Source organism: Mastigoproctus giganteus, chromosome 4 (genome assembly GCF_048544385.1).
Source record: "Mastigoproctus giganteus isolate SK-2022 chromosome 4, ASM4854438v1, whole genome shotgun sequence".
In the NCBI taxonomy this organism is placed as follows: Eukaryota; Metazoa; Arthropoda; class Arachnida; order Uropygi; family Thelyphonidae; genus Mastigoproctus; species Mastigoproctus giganteus.
The window spans coordinates 217,013,094-217,031,909 of NC_143578.1; the positions used below are offsets into that span (position 1 = coordinate 217,013,094).

At 38.4% G+C, this 18,816-nt stretch overlaps 1 long non-coding RNA gene across 1 annotated transcript in view; it reads left to right on the forward strand.

Annotated features, from left to right (window-relative positions):
• Positions 1–6,286, forward strand: part of LOC150087401 (uncharacterized) — a 95,077-nt gene extending 88,791 nt beyond the window's left edge. The window contains exon 5 of the long non-coding RNA XR_016546882.1: positions 6,209–6,286. This is a non-coding gene — a long non-coding RNA (uncharacterized LOC150087401). The remainder of the gene's footprint in view (positions 1–6,208) is intronic.
• Positions 6,287–18,816: the final 12,530 nt, after the last annotated feature.

The following is an 18,816-nucleotide window of genomic DNA, read 5'->3' on the forward strand; positions in this document are numbered from 1 at the left end:
TGATACTGCAATATCCTCCCTATGCATCCAAAATGCTACATGTGTTCACATTTCACCATTCCCACACCTTCTATATAATCTCTCTCTACTGCCCACCATCTGATGACATTAAAAATTTCCTGAACTATCTGGAAGTTGCCTTTGATAAACTCTGTCCGTCTCAAATAGTAATCGCAAAAGATCTGAACGAAAAATCTCTACTATGGAACAGCAAAACCTGTGATCCCCGTGGGCGTAAACTAGAAGAATTTATCCTTACTCACAGCCTGCACATCCTGAATCAACCTAACCAACCGAACCCCCTTCTTTACCATTCTAGGCGAGTCAAACATTGACCTGACAATCTGTACGCCAGAATTAACCAACAAGATTTCAGACTGAACCGTTCTCGAAGGTTACACGTGTAGTGACCACAGGGCCATCTCTTTCAAAGTTTCTGCCACACAGCCTGCCACGATTCCACCTCCCTAAGAATTAAGAAGATTTTCCATTAAACACATAAAATGGATATCCTTCATAAACTCCATAAAACAAGATATCCATGAAGACATGATTGACTCCTTAAATCAACTAAATATAGAAGAGTACACATTTTACCTATAAGAAGCAGTAATAAGGGCCATAGCCAACTCAACGAAACGCAAAACACCATGGAATACATCTGTCCCCTGATGGAATTCTCACCTGATAGAGCTGAGAAAAAGAGTACATCAAGCTAGAAAACTCTACCAACGTAGACGTTCCTGGCCTAAAGCTGAAGTTGATAGATATAAGAACGACTACCGTACCTTGAAACGTCAATACAACGTGGAAATCGCCCAGCAAAAAAGCACAACTTGGCGGTCTTTTGTCGCTTCTATTAACCACTTCCCTGGGGCCTTCTCTCTAAAATTAGTAAAGACAAACTACCCACCAATGAAATCTACAATTCCATTGAGGACACAACACTGAAACAACAAACTGGAAGGACACAATCAGTACAATCCTGGAAAAACTGTTTCCTGAAGATGGCACTACGGCCGACTCACCTTTGCAGTCTTCCCAAAGGATTCTTAATCTAGAAAATTCTTCCACCAGGAATACAGAATTATTCAACCTCACAGAATTACAGACAGCATTAGACAAACTCAAAACCAACAAATGCCCAGGTTCAGACCTCCTGGAAAACATTATCATTAAAAAATTTGGAGAAATAAATCCCACCATATTGCTAAACCTATTAAATAAATGTCTAATCAATGGCAGTCTCTTCCGCCTATGGGAAAAAGTCCTTGTAAAACTAATGAAGAAGCCGAACAAACCACTATCAGATCCTAAAGCTTTTCGACCGATGTCCCTTCTTCCCAACTTTTTGAAAGGTTGTTAGAAGTCAGAATTACAGATCTCTTCCAAAATCAGAACCTACTCTCATCGCAGCAGTTTGGTTTCGTCAAAGGCAAGTCATGTGAGGATGCTCTTCTTACACTTAGAAATCATGTCCAAGACTCTAAAGCTAAATATGAACTGGCTATTTTTATAGACTTCGAAGGCGCCTTTGACTCCCTCTGGTGGGAGACCGTTCTTGATAGTCTCCGCTGTGCCAACTGCTCATCCCATCTATATTTTGAGACACCCTGTATATATATAATTATTGATAAAAAGTAAAGAAAGAAAGTTAAAACGACAATAACTGTAACTAATATGTAAATAATATTTATGAGTCAATGCAGTTGCAAGCAATCATGCAATACACCCATAATGTTTATAATATTAAGGATAATATAAAGAATCATTAGAATAAGCAAATCAATCCAATAATAATACCATCAGGGACCTAAGAAAACGCAAAAAAAAAAAAAAAAAAAAAAAAATATCGCTTTTTACCGACAATCTAGATGACTTCAACTGGGGCCAACCACCCAGAATGAAGGCAAAAAACGACAAGAGGTTCTCTGTTTCTGTGATGATCAATATATGCTAAGTAATTTAAATCTAAACCAAATATAAACCAGTATAGGCCAAATGTAAATCGAATATAAATCGAAAGATGATAATAAAAGTTAAGAAAATTTAGAAATATTAGAATCAAAGGTAAGAAATATAAGTAAAATATAAATGTAAGCATATATTAATCATCGTTGACCCGACAGAGAACTTAATTTAATGATTAAAATAAGATTAAATATATAATACATACTACATATTGACCGTATCTAGGACATAATGTAATAGTCGTCAAAATAATATGTGGTGCCCCCTATGTGATGGATACGGTAAAAATAAATAATTAAATTAACACATAGAGAAACATGCAGATAGTAAGAAGAAAAACTAAAGGAGTAGGAATAATAGAAGCTGAACTCCACAAAGGCGAAAAATAGTGGTATAGATAAGAAATAGTTTCTCCTACGTCCTCGGATTGCCCTAATAATTTCGGAGAAATAAAAATAAAGAGTGTAGGACAGCTTAAAGACATTACAAGATATAAGTTGTGGCTCGGGTATGCCCGGGATCGCAAACCCGTTCCTATAGTAGGACCCTGAGCTGAATTTGCATGTTATCTCAGCGTGAAATTAAATTTAAATAAATTTAACTATATATTAAAAAAAAAAAAAAAAATGATACACTGTAGTTTGCAAGCCGGTGGGTACAAGTTTTCTACGCCGTAAGACACCAAGAACGCAAAGTGTATCCTATGTACATATATACATGGCAAATAGTTCCGATACTATAGCAAATTACTTGGATCTTCATATAGAAATATTCCATAATAATAAAATAGACGTAAACGTATATAATAAAAGAGATGCATTTAATTTTAACGTAGTTAGCCTTACAAACTGGAGATCTAATATATCAAAATCAGTGCATGCTAATATAATTTTATCGCAATGTCTAAGGATTGCTTATATCTGCAATAGTAATAAAAATTGTTCAGCGGGCTTAACAGCGTTGTACAACAAGTTGATCAATAATAATTTCCCTATCGCTTACCTGAAATATCATTTCAGGAAAGCTATAAGCATAATTAATTTTAAAAATTTGTTTTCTGAACCTATTGTTTCAATATAATTTGCAATATAATTTTCATATTTAGTGCCATGTATATATGTAAATAGGATACACTTTGCATTCTTGGTGTCTTACGGCGTAGAAAACTTGTACCCACCGGCTTGCAAACTACAGTGTATCATTTTTTTTTTTTTTTTTAATATATAGTTAAATTCATTTAAATTTAATTTCACGCTGAGATAACATGCAAATTCAGCTCAGGGTCCTACTGTAGGAACGGGTTTGCGATCCCGGGCATACCCGAGCCACAGCTTATATCTTGTAATGTCTTTAAGCTGTCCTACACTCTTTATTTTTATTTCTCCGAAATTATTAGGGCAATCCGAGGACGTAGGAGATACTATTTCTTATCTATACCACTATTTTTCGCCTTTGTGGAGTTCAAGTTCTATTATTCCTACTCCTTTAGTTTTTATTCTTACTATCTGCATGTTTCTCTTTGCGTTAATTTAATTTAATTATTTATTTTTACCGTATCCATCACATAGGGGGCACCACATATTATTTTGACGACTATTACATTATGTCCTAGATACGGTCAATATGTAGTATGTATTATATATTTAATCTTATTTTAATCATTAAATTACCTTCTGTGTCGGGTCAACGATGATTAATATATGCTTACATTTATATTTTACTTATATTTCTTACATTTGATTCTAATATTTCTAAATTTTCTTAACTTTTATTATCATCTTTCGATTTATATTCGATTTACATTCGACCTATACTGGTTTATATTTAAATTACTTAGCATATATTGATCATCACAGAAACAGAGAACCTCTTGTCGTTTTTTGCCTTCATTCTGGGTGGTTAGCCCCAGTTGAAGTCATCTAGATTGTCGGTAAAAAGCGATATTTTTTTTTTTTTTTTTTTTTTTTTGCGTTTTTTTAGGTCCCTGCGATCTTTGATATATATATGCAGAGAAAGAATCGGATCTAACAGGCAGAAAATTGAGTAGGGGTACCGCAAAATAAAATAAATTACTTAGGGATACCGTTATTAAAAAAAGATTGAAAACCACTGCCTTAGACCATCATTGGGATTACGCAGATCGGCAGATTCGGCATTTGGATTTTCTACCATAGACTAATACAGATTTACGGGATGCAATCATGACGACATGATACACCATGCCTATAACGTTCAGAGGCCTTATCCAATCCACGCCTCACTATATGGCAGCACTATTTGAGGCAAGAGGGAGTCATACGCGCTATTAAGTAAGTAGTCACAATGTTTTGGGACACTGTAACTTTGTATGATTTATGAGTTTAAATGGACAGTGGGCAACTAAAAGTCTATGAAAAACACTGCTACACTAAAACTAGTCAAATGTCCCTTCTAATTCGATTACAAGGACGGAGAGTGTTTTTGTGTTGATATTATAATTATTTCAAAAAGGGGCAGCCTTTGATTTCCGAAAGTCGAATTGATCGGGAGACATAATTTCTGTTCAGTTAGAAAAAGGTTAGCATAAAAGGCTATTAGCCGTTCATGTTTCCATCATGTAAGGCTTTCCAGTAAGGCTTCTCCAATTCAGAATTATTAGATGTTTCCCTGGCCTTGAGATAACTAAAAAGAAAACAGCTAAAATAATCAAGGAGTGGCACTTTCTACAAGGTGCCAAGCTCTAAACGTTGAGTAAAGGGACAGAGAAGTCGTTTGATAAAAATACATTCAGTTTCATCAATTTCGGGATATTTCTTCTTCTTCGTGGATATAACCACTGAATCAAGGTCCTCAGGCCTGAACAGTGGGTAGAAATAGCTAATGAACGGTTTGCTTTATCACGGCGAACAGCACACTGAAATGAGGAGTCCACAGAGGCATCATCTACCGAACTAACCGATTAAAGATTTGATTAATTGTGTCAGTTAAGTTAAAGGTTTCCCTGTCATCAGACGAAATACTGAAAATATAACGAGTGAAGATTTTATTTTTATAGATTCTAGTGTCTCGCATTGGGTCTGGTGACTGGGATTTTCCTACATTCCATAGTACCAGTTCTGCTTAAAAATAGTAGCCCACTGGACACTCATCCTTCCATCTAGTCTTTCAGTCAAGGAAGCCAGACTTCTAACCTCTATAAAGTTTGAGAATAGGTTGAGGTGGTTTTGCTTCCACGGTCTATAATTATTCGCTTTACAAGATGATTAATGATTAGAGATACTGATAATAAAAGGATCGATTGGCTTCACTTTCACGGTCCATATTCGTACAAAAAAAATCAAGAACGGATTTTCCATTAAATATGTATTAGAGTTATGTATTATTTAGAGTTATGTATTAAACTTAACTGCATTATTATTTTTTAATGTTCTTGCAATTTTGATGTAATCGAATTAAACCTTCCATTAATTCCTAGATACTGAGGTATCTAGTCTGCTGATGGGTGCAAAGTGCTTGATGCACAATTCTTCCAAAAAATTGGAACTACTATTATATTTAAACCATTATTTTATTTATTTATTTAAATTCTTTTTCCTTAAAATATATGTACATATCACAAGACAGCAACATACTAATAGGGAAAATCAGTTGCAACCATTTAATGTCAAGGATAGCTTTAAATTTTACAAAATCAAATTTATAGTTATTAAAGTATCAGAAACACGGATAATTCAACGACACAAGTGGATTTAAGGAAATACATATTCAAGCATCTGCATGCAAATGAGGTCATTTCACCAAATTTAAATATATATGTAGAAACACTGTATTGATGTAATTTTAATTTGCCCAATTTGCCTTGATATTCGATCCCTTTGAATCAAGTCTTCCGTTTGTATCATATTTCAAAACCTGTAGTTGCAGAAGAGCAAAGGAGAAATGTCCAAAATTCCCAACATTCTTAAAAATTTTCATTGGCGAAATGCTTTTTACTTGAAATGTTTTGCAGCGATACTGTGTTCAAAATACTCTACTTAAATTTAAAACTAAACATCAAAGGCAATGTGACTTCCTACGCAGCTAGGAATTATGCAGTTATGTTTCACTGAGGACAAGTCGGTATACAATTGTGTATACCGCTGTTGTTTAATGTAAATGCTCTTTTATTGAAGATTAATTGATTTTTTGTTTATTGCTTTGTTAATAATATTTCATCCATTGAGGAAATGAAATTGATGAAAACTGATTTAATTTGCAGGGCGACAGATGTACTTGAAACCGAAGCAAATAATCTAGTATGGAAGAGAAAAGAATTCTTGATTTCATTATAATTCAGGCAAAGAAATATTGTATTCCTCTGAAAATTTTACAGTTGTAAGAGCTGTAAATTTCTAATTGAAAATATAAATAAAAGATGTTGCATGCATTTGAAATCATTAGTTATTATTATTTCTTCAGTTAATTATATTAGATTCGACAGTATTCATATGCTCTGAGGATATTACGGAAAATGATACAAAAGCATAAATAACACATTTTTTACATATACTCCCACTTGAAAGTTTGGAATCAGAGTGCGTGCGTGACAACAGTTTTCATTAATATTTTTCGAAATTAGCCATTACAATGTAAGGCAGTGGTTTTCAAACGGGATGCCGGCAACAACAACATTACAAAGGTGACGCGTAATTTGGGTTTAAGTTACTTAAACTTTTTTTTAAATTCATATATTTCTTTCATTATAAAAAGGTATTTCTTTGTAAAAAGAGGAAAAGACTACAAACGATTGAAGAAGAAATAGGAGTATGCCCCTGCAATATTCCACCTAATTCAAGTGTTGAGAAGCGGACCACAGGGATTCCCCCATTAGCCGCTGTTATTCATCTTGTGGTGGAGCTAAAACACGAAAGCCAGCCATTTTTACGTTGAGTGTTGTGGAAAGTATATTGATGTCAAGCAGCACTGGGCGTTTCCCCCATCTCCGCGTGGCTTTCATTGTGGATGTAATAGTTCACTGTAAAAGTCCACAGATTTAAAAGTGTGTGGATTTTGTAAGTGTAGCGTTATATTGTTGTTCATCTGGCCATTTAGCCGCTAGACCCCTGCTGGGGCCCAAAGTTGCCCACACTCGGCCTCGTGGAGGCAGACCAGGTACACAGTAGTTTGAAATTTTTACTCTGGCAAGCCCTGCCACCTAGTTTCCTGGAATTTCAGTAGATAGGGCCTATGTAAAAGAAAAAAAAAATAATAATAAAAAAGGGGGAGGAGCACTACAAGTACGAAAGCCGAAAGTTGTTTTTATAATTTCACTTTAAATTTAGGCGTACTTAATTTTAGTAAGCTGTGTGTGGGTCTTGCGCATTGCAGGATAGACAGAGGAGGGGAAAGGCTGAAGACTGGTGGGAAAAGAGAGAAGTATAGGGTCAATAGGGAAGGCGGTCCCAGAACAGTAGTGAGGCAGGCCCATGACTCACCAGACAAAAGGAGGCGGGGGCAGACGGGAATAATGTCTCCCCCATCCCCCTCCAGGGATATGGAATAAAAGTGATTAGGGCTAGGGTGCCCTATTGAGATCAAATCATTTTCTTTGACATAGACAAGAACCTAACCCCGGAGCAGTTAGCCACAGAGATCATAAACAGAAATCTGAGAGAAACCCTCCAGCAACTACAGCGAACCCTTTCACATAGCAATTCAATTGTTTTCCATTCATCGTCAGACACAGCTTCAGTTGACAGTACTGCACATAGAGCATTTGGAATGCAATTTTTCAATTTCAAAAATCTCTCAATCATATAGAATGTGCTATCCCATCTAGTCTTGCAATCTAATATAAGTTTATATTCTTTCCCATTAAATTTTGCTTTAACAAAATTTCGTAATATGTCATTTTTGGTAGGCGATTTTCGAAAAAGCTTGCAAATTTTTCTGACTTTAATATTTTTTGCAATATTGGCCATTGGATTGAAGAAATAAATGAGCTCATCGGTAAAGTCGATTTGATAAAGCATGCCTTGCTGTCTTTCTTCATCATCACTACTTTCTTCTTTATTTTCATTTTCTTCATTGTCTTTGGGAGCCTCAGACTGTGGCACCATAATTGATTGCTTTTTCATAAAGTACATCTATAACTGACAGATGTATACAATGGGCTATACATTGTTGATGATTAGGCGTAATTTGTTTGCCAAACTTAATCATCATTGCTGCTCCATCGGTGGTGCAGGCAACAATATTCTCATCTAAGTTCAAACCAAATTCCTTTAAGTGTCCCTTCACAATTTGCTCAGTTCTTCTGCTATCAAGTGAACCATTAATCTCAATAAGACCTAACGACCAATGATTGCCTTTTGAATGCACATTTATATTCATATACCTTTTATTTTGTATAGACGTATATTCGTCTAGAGTCGATGAATACCGTGCACCCGAAACCAATGAATTTTTGAAATGCTGAATGAGTTCTTCTTTCTTAGTTTTATAATAATTCAGAACCATATTTTTAATTCCATTCACTGAGGCTGGTGGTAATTTATCGTATTTATTTTTCTGAAGGTGAAGGCTTGATTGTATAAACTCACTCTTGGCAATTGAATTAAAAGAAAATCCATCTAAAGCAGCTAATTTTGAAATCTTTTCTTCCATAGATTTTTTTAACGATAAAGTTTTCTAATGTTCTTACCATTTTTACGGGAGGTTCACTGTTATCTTGTTTAATGTCAATCTGATGCATTTTCTTTAAATGAAACATCAAAGATGATGTGAATCCTCCAGATGACTTCATTATCTTCTGACATTTCGAACATTGTGCTTCATCTTTGCTTTTTCGAGCAAAATAATTCCATACATTTGATTTCATCTTAGACATATTAAGAGTAATAAATATTAATTAGTAGGAATTTATATCATCGACAATTTTAAATAAAAATATTGAAGATCACAAAGGCGTCACTCCCGCAAGCACTGAATGAAGAGTCTAAACGAGGCAAGTTTCAAAATTTTCACGAAAGAAATATTTTATTTATTTACTAGCAATTTTGTTTTCCCCAATTAAATCTACTGTATTTTCAAAATTACATAAAAGCTAAATTTGGTGAAGCTGCTTTTTGGAGAACATTTGATCGTAAATTTAATAGGAATAAAGAAGCAAAAAACTTTCTACGATTCAAATTTGATGCAATATTCAGCGAATCTGTTTCTAGTGGGTAACCATCAATAAGGCGCGTTCCACAACTTGCCTGGCGAACTGTGGGGTGTGGAATTGAAAGGACGAATGATATTTTATTTATTTTTTTTCGTTTATTTATTCTTACTTCGTTTTGTTTGTTCCCTATTATGTGTTTGTCCACTTTATTCTTATTACCCCCACTTACGCATCTGACTTTACTTCCTAGGAGAATTCCAGATTCGAGGGAACTTCTCGATTAATTATAATTCCCTTCGGAAAAGCTGGGTGTTCCAGGATGACAAACTACACACACAAATATATAATATAACATAGTTTATTTACATATATATACAACATAAAAAAATGAACAAACTGAGGCATGTACTATTAATATTCAACTTTGTCTACTTAGTATTAGTTATATATATAACTAAGTACATTGGTTATACTCTATTAACGTTATCCCTTCCTTTACAACACAAACAATATTAGTACAGCAACTGTTATAGTTTCTTCCTTGCACATGATCCATAATTTCCTTACATGCTCCATAATTCTTACCTTATACACTGGTCTAGGACTTTACACTCCCCTTCCAAAATGCTAATCATACCTCCAGGAAGCAACTTATGATAAATATCCCTTTTCTCTCCTTTGCTTATAACATAACATATGTTTTATTATTAATCAAAGCCACTACTATCATTAACATCCTTTTCTTCTTGTTTAGCTCCTTTCACTAATTACAAAGTTATACCTGTCAAATTTCTATTATTATTATCTAACTTATCTCTCTCTACATTACGTATATAATTTTATACATGTATATATCTCTCAGTATCTTAGATCTCCACTAATCTGTTATTAGGGTCCTAAAGTCCTTTAAGGTAACGAGAATACTATGTTAGTCACTTACTTAAATTCTTCTTAGTCGGGGGCTTCGCTGTTTTGGATCCTTCCACTCTTAGTTGGAAATGTCATCATCGTATATCAGGGCATTCATTCTAGAACTCCTAGCGAATTTTCTAATGAGGATCACAATTCTGGTATTCTGATGGACTCACTGTACACCTGTACTGGGCTGGCACGTTGCATACTATCATACTCCGTCGATATGGGGACTGCTATCTCCATCCTGAGGCCTTTTTCCAACTTACACGGGCTACTTCCATTCGACACTTTATCGAACTACTAATTCCGAGTTTTCGCTCCTTTCTCTCGAGCTACTGATTCTGCGAATTTCGCTCCCTTTCTCTCCACCTTATTAAAACCTTTCACAAGGAAAAACTCATAGGGTGCTACCCTCGTTTTCACGCTCCACCAATTAAGAACTCTTTCAAGAAGAAAATTTCACAGGGCGCTACCCTGCTCTTTTCCCACCACGACCAAACACTCAACTGTTAACTGACACATATTTCCAGCCACAACGGAACCCTCAACTGTCCATGTTACTAACTCATCTTCGCAAAACACTCCCAAATTCTCAACTCTGTGTCTGTCACATTTTATAACACGACACAAAAACTCAACTGCCTGTCCTAACTCATTTTCCCAAACGCCGACGAGAATCTAAACTTTGTCTTTTCCTAACACATTTCCACACACCCCCACATACTCAACTCTCAGTCTTAACTCAATTTTCCAAACGCTGACAAGAATCTAAACTTTGTCTCCCCCTAACTCATTTCCGCACACCCCACATACTCAACGCGGGGTTCTCTGCCACTAACTCATCTTCATAACCACCCACATAAAGCTCAACTGAAGGATCTGTGTCTGGTTCCCCCTGCTCACTCACTTTTTGTTACTCTGAATTCAGCAACGCCCCTCATAATTCCTGCCCGCCTTTTTTCTGAGTTTACCCAATCTTCTCATTTTGTCAACTTTCATCATTTCCTATTCGTCCTTTAAAATTTCTCAAGCTGTATATTCAGAGCTCATTTTAATCTTTCTCACGGTGTCTATTTAGTGCCCTATCCAACTTCTTATTTTAAGAAATTATAATTTTCCCAGATGTCTGTTCCTTTGAAGCGCGCCGCTACTTTGTTTGTGCTTTTAACGAATTTGTTTTTCACTATCTTCTAAACCTGCGATCGCCGACAGTCGGACGCCAATTTTAAAATCTCACTTGAGCATTTTACCCCTATTTACCACCTGGTTGGTTTCCGGAGGTCCCCGAGTAAAAGGAATGTCCGACCGATTGTGTCCTTCACGTATTGTTCTGTCCTAGCCTAAATTGTTTGCACCTCCTCGCCAGTAGCCAATTGCTACGTTCGGCCCGTAGTCTCCCACGCTAACCTTTACTGTTACCTTGTCTACATTTAATCCCCTTGCCTGTGACCCATTATCTAATTAGTATTTGTGACCAGTACTGTTCCGCTGCCCCATATTGCCATTTCCTAATCTTTATTTTACATTAATCTCATTTTTTTTTCTAAAATATTAAACATGTAAGATTTTACATCTTACAGAACAAGATAGATGGAACGGAGAAATGTTGAGCATTTTCTTTTACGCTATCGCTCCAACTCACTCAGTCGTAAATGAGTACACCTGCATCGTGCCATGATACAGGTGGGAAGATAAAAAGGTACCCCTCCTACATTTGGGCCACTTGCCCATGAGATTCGTACCTAAACATAAAATAAAATAAAAAACATGTTTAAAACATAAAGCAGTTGAACGATCCAGACAAACGAACAAACAAAAAAACTATATTTGAGGGCTAACTAAGAAAATATTCGAATCCGGTTTTAGAAGCTCGGTTTCGGTTTTAACAACTCAATATGAAAACCGATTTAACCGGTTTTATAAAACCGGTTTGCAAGCCCTAGTATATACATAGTTGTGAGGAAGACAGTACACCAAGGTATGTACGCGTTCATATGTGCAAAGCACATATTTCAGAATATTTCGCAGGCGTGCATTAAGTTGTTCGGTATACGGTCTCGCATTTTCTTGTGAAACAACTCGTCGATGTGCCTGTGACGTGCCGTTCTGCGCCTCATAGTAGATAGCAGGTGGAGATATTGGATTGAGTCGACATCAAGGGCCAAACAAAAGGGGAACAAGTTCGGCCAACGAGCGCCTGTAATTGCGATCCGAAGCGAATTTCTGGAGGTCAACTCCGATCATTATCAGGGCTTGTACTGTAGGAAGTACTTGTCCAGGTAGGAATCTGTCACTGATCTTCAGCCTATTCCGTTGTAGCTGAAGAAGAGGGGTGGCTCTTAGGGAAGGAAGTGCAACATGCCACTGACATATATCCCAGAAGTCAGGGGAGTTGATTTTGCCAACCAGCATTTTGACTGTGGTCACAGTTCTCCTCATGCCGATTATTTGAGGCAGCCGCGGGATTTGAAGTTGGTCGGCCATGCTGGTGGTCCTCTGTTGGGGGGAGGGTCAATGTTTGCGGGTTGCCCACTTCAGTATCCAATATTCGCTGGCCAGGATGGGTTCATGAGAGAAGGATTCGCAGAGGCCCATATTTCAGAGGCTTACAAAAAGGTAGGATACACAACGGTTTTCAGATATATGATTGTAGTTTTTACATCTGTGTTATGAAGAAGATGTTGACGGGAAATCCAGCGCATTCAGCTGATCTTGCCTAGAACACATTCGATGTGACAGTTGAACCTAAGGTTTGGGTCAAAGGTTACACCGAGATCTTTGTATTTAGTTACACTTGGAATAATTGCACCCTCCAGTGAGGATTGTATGAATGTGGGGCACTTCTTCAGAGAGAAAACCATAATAACGGATTTTTGGGGGTTCAGTTTAAGACCGAAATGGTTGAGATGGCTAGAGAAACCTGCGATGTTATTACAGATTAAATAAATATCTTTTATTGCAGGCAGTGATTGGATACATGATTGCCTGATGCAATATTACCCACAACAGCGACAATGCTAGGGGTTTCACATTAAATAACTAATACAGGTAAAATTACATAAAACATATATAGGACATAAAACGTATAATTACATATTTTACATTTAAAATTGATATTAACATGGGAAATGAATACACATGAAAAGACGATGGCAGTCACTCGGTTGAAGACGAAAGCTGGTCCCTGATGATGCGTCTTCTGTACGATTTGTCCTTTATGAACTTTTTGTAGTCCACATCTATCTCCTGGACGTTGTGGAGCATCTCCATGGGCAGGAATCTATCCCCTATTCTGAGCCTCCACGCCACAGACTGCAGAGAGGGGAGGGCTCTTAAGGGTTTTGGGGGGAACCTCCAATTGCACATCTGCCAAAAATTTGGCGTATTGACTTCACCCGCTATCATTTTAATTGACACAAGCAAGCGGAGGTCAAATATCCGTTTGAAGACTTTTCTATAGTTTAGAAGTTGGATGATATCTGAAGTATGTATGAGTGGTGGCAGTTTATGCTTGAAGAGGACCCACCGAAGAAGCCAGTACTCATCAGATGCAATGGTTTTTAGAGTGGTTTTCGTGGCCGACGCCCAGATTTCTGACCCGTAGGTGATGACTGGCTGCAGAAACCGGTATATGTATTGGAGCGTGTACTCAGGCTCTGTGACATGAAGGAGGTGTTGTTTAGCAAGCCATCTTGCTCTGCAGACCTTGTTGTGAATGTCTGCAACGTGGTGTTTGAAACTGAGTTTAGGGTCGAATATAATGCCGAGATCTTTGTGCTTGATGACTGGGGTGATGGGGGTTTCGTGGATTTCCAGGTTTAGTTGCGTTGGGTTTGATTTGAGGGAAAATACCATTTGTGCAGATTTTTTTGGATTTATTTTAAGAGAGAACTGTGCCAAGTATGTAATGAGATTCTTAAGGCTGTTGATAATGGTTTCAGAAACAGAATCAGGTCGGGCGGTCCCGTTGATCCGATAGAGGAGCTTCAAGTCGTCTGCATAACTGATAAATTCTGTTTGCTGACACAGGAATGGGTGGATGGCAGCCGTAAAGAGGAGCCCTGAGAGAACTCCGCCCTGGGGTACACCTACACTAACTTTCCTTGTGAAAGATTTTTTATTCACAGTCAGGTGAAGGACCCTGGTTGTAAGTAGCGACTTCAAGAATTCCAGTATATTGCCTTTTATTTGGTATCCATCCTCACAAAGTTGCAGGAGGGGCTGGATGTCTATGCTGTCGAATGCAGACTGGATATCCAGATACACAATTGCCATCTCAGCCCTATCTTGTAATGCCCCCAGGATGGTGTTGGTGGTTTGCAGTAGGTTGGTAATGGTGGACCTGCGTTTCAAGGCATAGTGAATGTATGGTGATTCACATGACAGAACCTGGTTGGTTAGGATGGGAAGAAGGCACTTCTCCATGACTTTGAGGAGACATGAGGCTTTCATTATTGGCCTGAATTGTGAAATTGAAGTCGCTCCTTGTGTTTTGGGGATTGGTCGGACAATATATTGATTCCAGGCTGTTGGGAAACTTTGCGTTGTGAGGATTCCATTGAAGATACCTAGGAGTGCATCAATGATGTAAACACTAACGCTCTTAAGAATGAATTGTGGGACCCCATCATATCCAGTGCAAGACGTTGGTGGGATATCATTGATGGCCTGGATAAGCTCTCTTTTTGTGATGATGATGGAAGCGAGGACATCTCGCTGACAACTGTTGTGGATGCTCTTAAGGTCTGACGCTGACTTTGGCTTAAATCTTGTGATGTAGTCTAGCCATTCAATTGGATTAAGTTGTTGAGGGAATTCATCATGCCTTTCCTTAAACGGTGCCTTCCCGATCTTGATTGTTTTATCGATGTAGGATTTAATGGCTTCAGATTTGCTTCTATTAAACTGGGCGCGGGCTCTTGAATATGCAATTCTGTCTAGTGGGTCTGATTTTGCTTTCCATTTTGCATGTAGCCTTTGTTTATTCTGAAATTTAAGGCTGAGATCTTGGGTCCACCATGCTTTGCTTCGACAGGAGATTGAAACTGTTTTTGACGTTGCAGTTCGAGCAATAGACTGCAGCCAGCAGGTAAGAAAGTGCAGCCCGAGTTGTGGATGACATTGGTTTAGGGCTTCCCAAGGAAAAATGGATGCTGCGAAGCAGCATTTCTCTGGATTGAGGAGAGAAGGGCTAATCACTGTCTTCTTAACTGGTGCCTGGTGTTGCCAGGATGTCCTGGAAGTGATTGGAAGAATGAGGGCTACTGGTAGATGGTCTGACATGAAGGCTGTTTCCGGTTGGCTGTCAACGGTGAGGGTGTCTGTTGCAAATATTAGGTCTAACAGGTTAGCGCCTCTGGTAGATTTCCGATGTGATCACTCCTCTGCCGGCTGATGGTGGTATTTCCGTTAGGAACGTTATATCGTCGGCGTAGGTAATAACATCATCTCTGTTACACACAAACGAAATGAGGTCAGTAAAAAGTAGCTCCGATAAAGCGCCACCTTGCGGCACACCTGCATTAATGAGTGGTGCCAGAGTACTCTAGCACCAGTGGTGCATCCGGTCAGCCTCCCCGTGGCACGGTGTGGTAACGTCGGGTTCCACTAGGGGTTCGGCGGCTAACAGACCGGAGGAACAAAGAGCACAACACAATATACAGCACATGACCCCCACACACTTCAAATCTCTGGCCCCGATACAATGTATACCCGCGGAGATGGGAGAAATCGCAGGAGCCGTTAGACACTAAATACCTTACACCTTACACCTGCATTGATGCATCAGGTATAGGAGAGGTTGCGATGAGTGAGGTACACTGTTCTATTCCAGAGGAGCGAGTGCAGAAAAGCGAAAACATCACCTTTGATCCGAAAGAAATTGGTTAGGAGATTCAAAAGGGATGAGATGTTCAGGCTATCAAAAGCAGCTTCGATATCGGCATAAACAACCGCCATTTCTGATCTGGCCTCAAGTGCATTTAGAATTAGATCAGCTGTATCGACGTTATGCATTTCTATTGACACCGTAACTATGGTGCAATATGCAATTCAATGGCGAAAAATAAGCAAAGTATAACAAAGAGACATATTCATGCAAGTAAGGGATAAGATTTTCACAGGGATAACTTTTCTATAACTTGTCCTACAAACATGAAACTTTCAGAAAGATTTTCAATAAATGCATTCTTATTTGCACAAATACAGAAGCTGAGATGAACGTGGCATACTGTATGAAACCAAAATGACCAGCCTTGTCTCCTGACTGCAGTGCTAGAATTCTAGTTTAGTCTGTTCTACAAAAAGTACATAAAACATAACAGACAGAATTAAACCGAGTTAATAGTGAAATTAGTGAGGTTTTAATGTGTTAACAAAAGCTTCATTTACTGCCTGACTTCCATAAGATATTTATTACATCAATAAAATTATGTAATTTTAAAGAAATATTATTTAACTGTGCACAAAAATTACATGAGATATAGAAACGTTATCAGTGGTGTTTATATTTATCAATTCAGTTAATAGTTAGATGCAGTGATCTGTTTCTTTGGTTTCACAGCATTTGTCGTTGTTGATATTTTTTCCAATGCAATCATGAGTAGATCAAACATAGCGACCAAGGAGACTCCGAGCCATATCCCAATATATCCACCAATATTACTAAGTACCTCGATGCGCTAAGAAAAATAAAAATTTATCAAACAGTTACCTCTGTGATCTTGATTCTATTCCATAATTTGCATAAATATCAAATATAAGTTGCCCTTGAAATTGTCGAATGGAAACTTTCGGAGGTATTTTCTAATCTGGACAGTATGGCACCAGTCCTGATCGACAACTTATTTACCTATCAGTTCAGGTATAAAAAAAAAACTCATTTAACACCGTAATTTATGGACGTAGAACCACTGAATTATCACCTCACATGAAAACTTGTCATACGTCAAATTTGTGAGAACCATATTTCCCATTTAGTTCTATTTGTAGGAGACATAGGGCGGAAACACACTGTTATCGCGTCACGTGAATCTCGTCATGTCCCTGTCACAGAGTAGTACTCTGTGGTCCCTGTTTAATGTAAACTGTGAAGTCGGTCGGAGAAGAAACGTCTTCACTGTAACTTAGGGTGGCCAGATTAAAAATTTGATCTCGAGGTACTCATGCTTATGTTTGGGGTATTCATTCCTCGTTTAAGGGTATTTTATTAAGAAAACCGAACAATTTTAAAGGCTGTGTGAGTTGCTTGAGTGATTAATCTGTTAATGGCATCTTCTGTGCTGCTACCTGCTTTGAATCCAAATTGCTTGTCACTTGGAAGTTTTTGTTCTTCACATCTGGCGGTTAAGCGAAATAGGAGCAGGCGTTCTTGTAAGTTGGCCATTACAGAGAGCAAGGCAATCGGGCGGTAGGAGGTTGTAATTAATGGTGGCTTGTCGGGATTTTTCAATATAAATTTCAGGGTTGCCGTTTTCCAGGATGTTGGAAAGGTGCATTCTGTCAGGCACCTATTTAGAAGGCTTAGGAGAGTAACAGGATAGCATTCTGCAAATTTTTTAATCACATCCACTTCCAGCAGATCAGCAGCAGGTGTTTTTCCTACTTTCGTTTTGTTTATTGCTAAGTCCATCTCAATGTTAGTGAAGGGGGATTCCACAGAAGCAGGAGGATAGTTGTGATTTTCATCTACCATTTTTTGTTGTTGTTGAGTCATAGCTGCAGCTTCAATGGGATAAATGGTGTCTAGAATATTGTTAATGCTATCCTTCCAGGTGTAAGTAGAGGAGCCATCCATCTTTAATGTCGTATCGAGTACCTCTCCTCGCGGCAGCTTGTTTGTTACGATCTTGAAAACGATGCCCCTGGGGTCCTTATGCCCAGAAGTGGATACCAGGGTTTGCCACGTTTGCTTTTTACTTTTACGAATTAGCTTTGTGTATTCATTTCTGACAATGCGGTAAGCCTCCCTGGCAGCATCTACCTCATGGGGAGGTAGCCTTGATCGAGCCTGCTGGAACATTTTTCTTGCATGGTGGACTCTTCTTCTGAGATCCTGTAGTTGGGGATTCCACCAGGGAACTGCATACCGGTAGGGCCTTCTGCGTTGGAGAGATCACATGCAGATCTTATGGCAGTGGTAATAATCTGTACGCAATCGTCTGAAGGGAATGCTTCAAGGAGTCTTCTTGTTAGCTCAGTCCGAAAACGTTGCCAGTCTGCCTTTTTTGAATTGTACCGTATCACATCTCATGGGATCGGAGGGGTCCGTTCCACAGAGCTAACCAGAGAAAATGATATCGCTCTGTGGTCTGACGTGGTCCAGGCTTCTTGTACAGTCCATTTGGCTAGTTTTTTGGCAATGTCTGGGGTGGCTGCTGTAACATCAATGGTGCTCTCCCAAAGGGGGGCCGCTGTAAGTTGGAAATTGATCTGGAAATTGATCTTCTTTTTTACTTGGAGGCCTGTGGCTAGGAAGAATGCTTCTAGTTTTGCACCATTTCTTTGTGCAGATCTGTCAGGGGTGCGACTGTGCCAGAGCAGAGATCTGCAGTTTGCATCCATGGCTATTAGTAGTCGTCCCCCCGGGAGAGTCTCAAGAGCCGTCTGAATGGTTGAGATCGCTGGCGTGATGTCTTCAGCAGGGTGAGTATATATTGTTAACAGGAACAAAGACCCTAACTGAGTTATGATTTGTGCACAGGCACTGTTTGCAGTGCAGAGTGGTGTAATCTTTGTTGTGCTGATTTCTGGGTTTCTTATGATTATTGCTGCCCATGGGGTTTCGGTTTTACAGTAGACCATTTTAT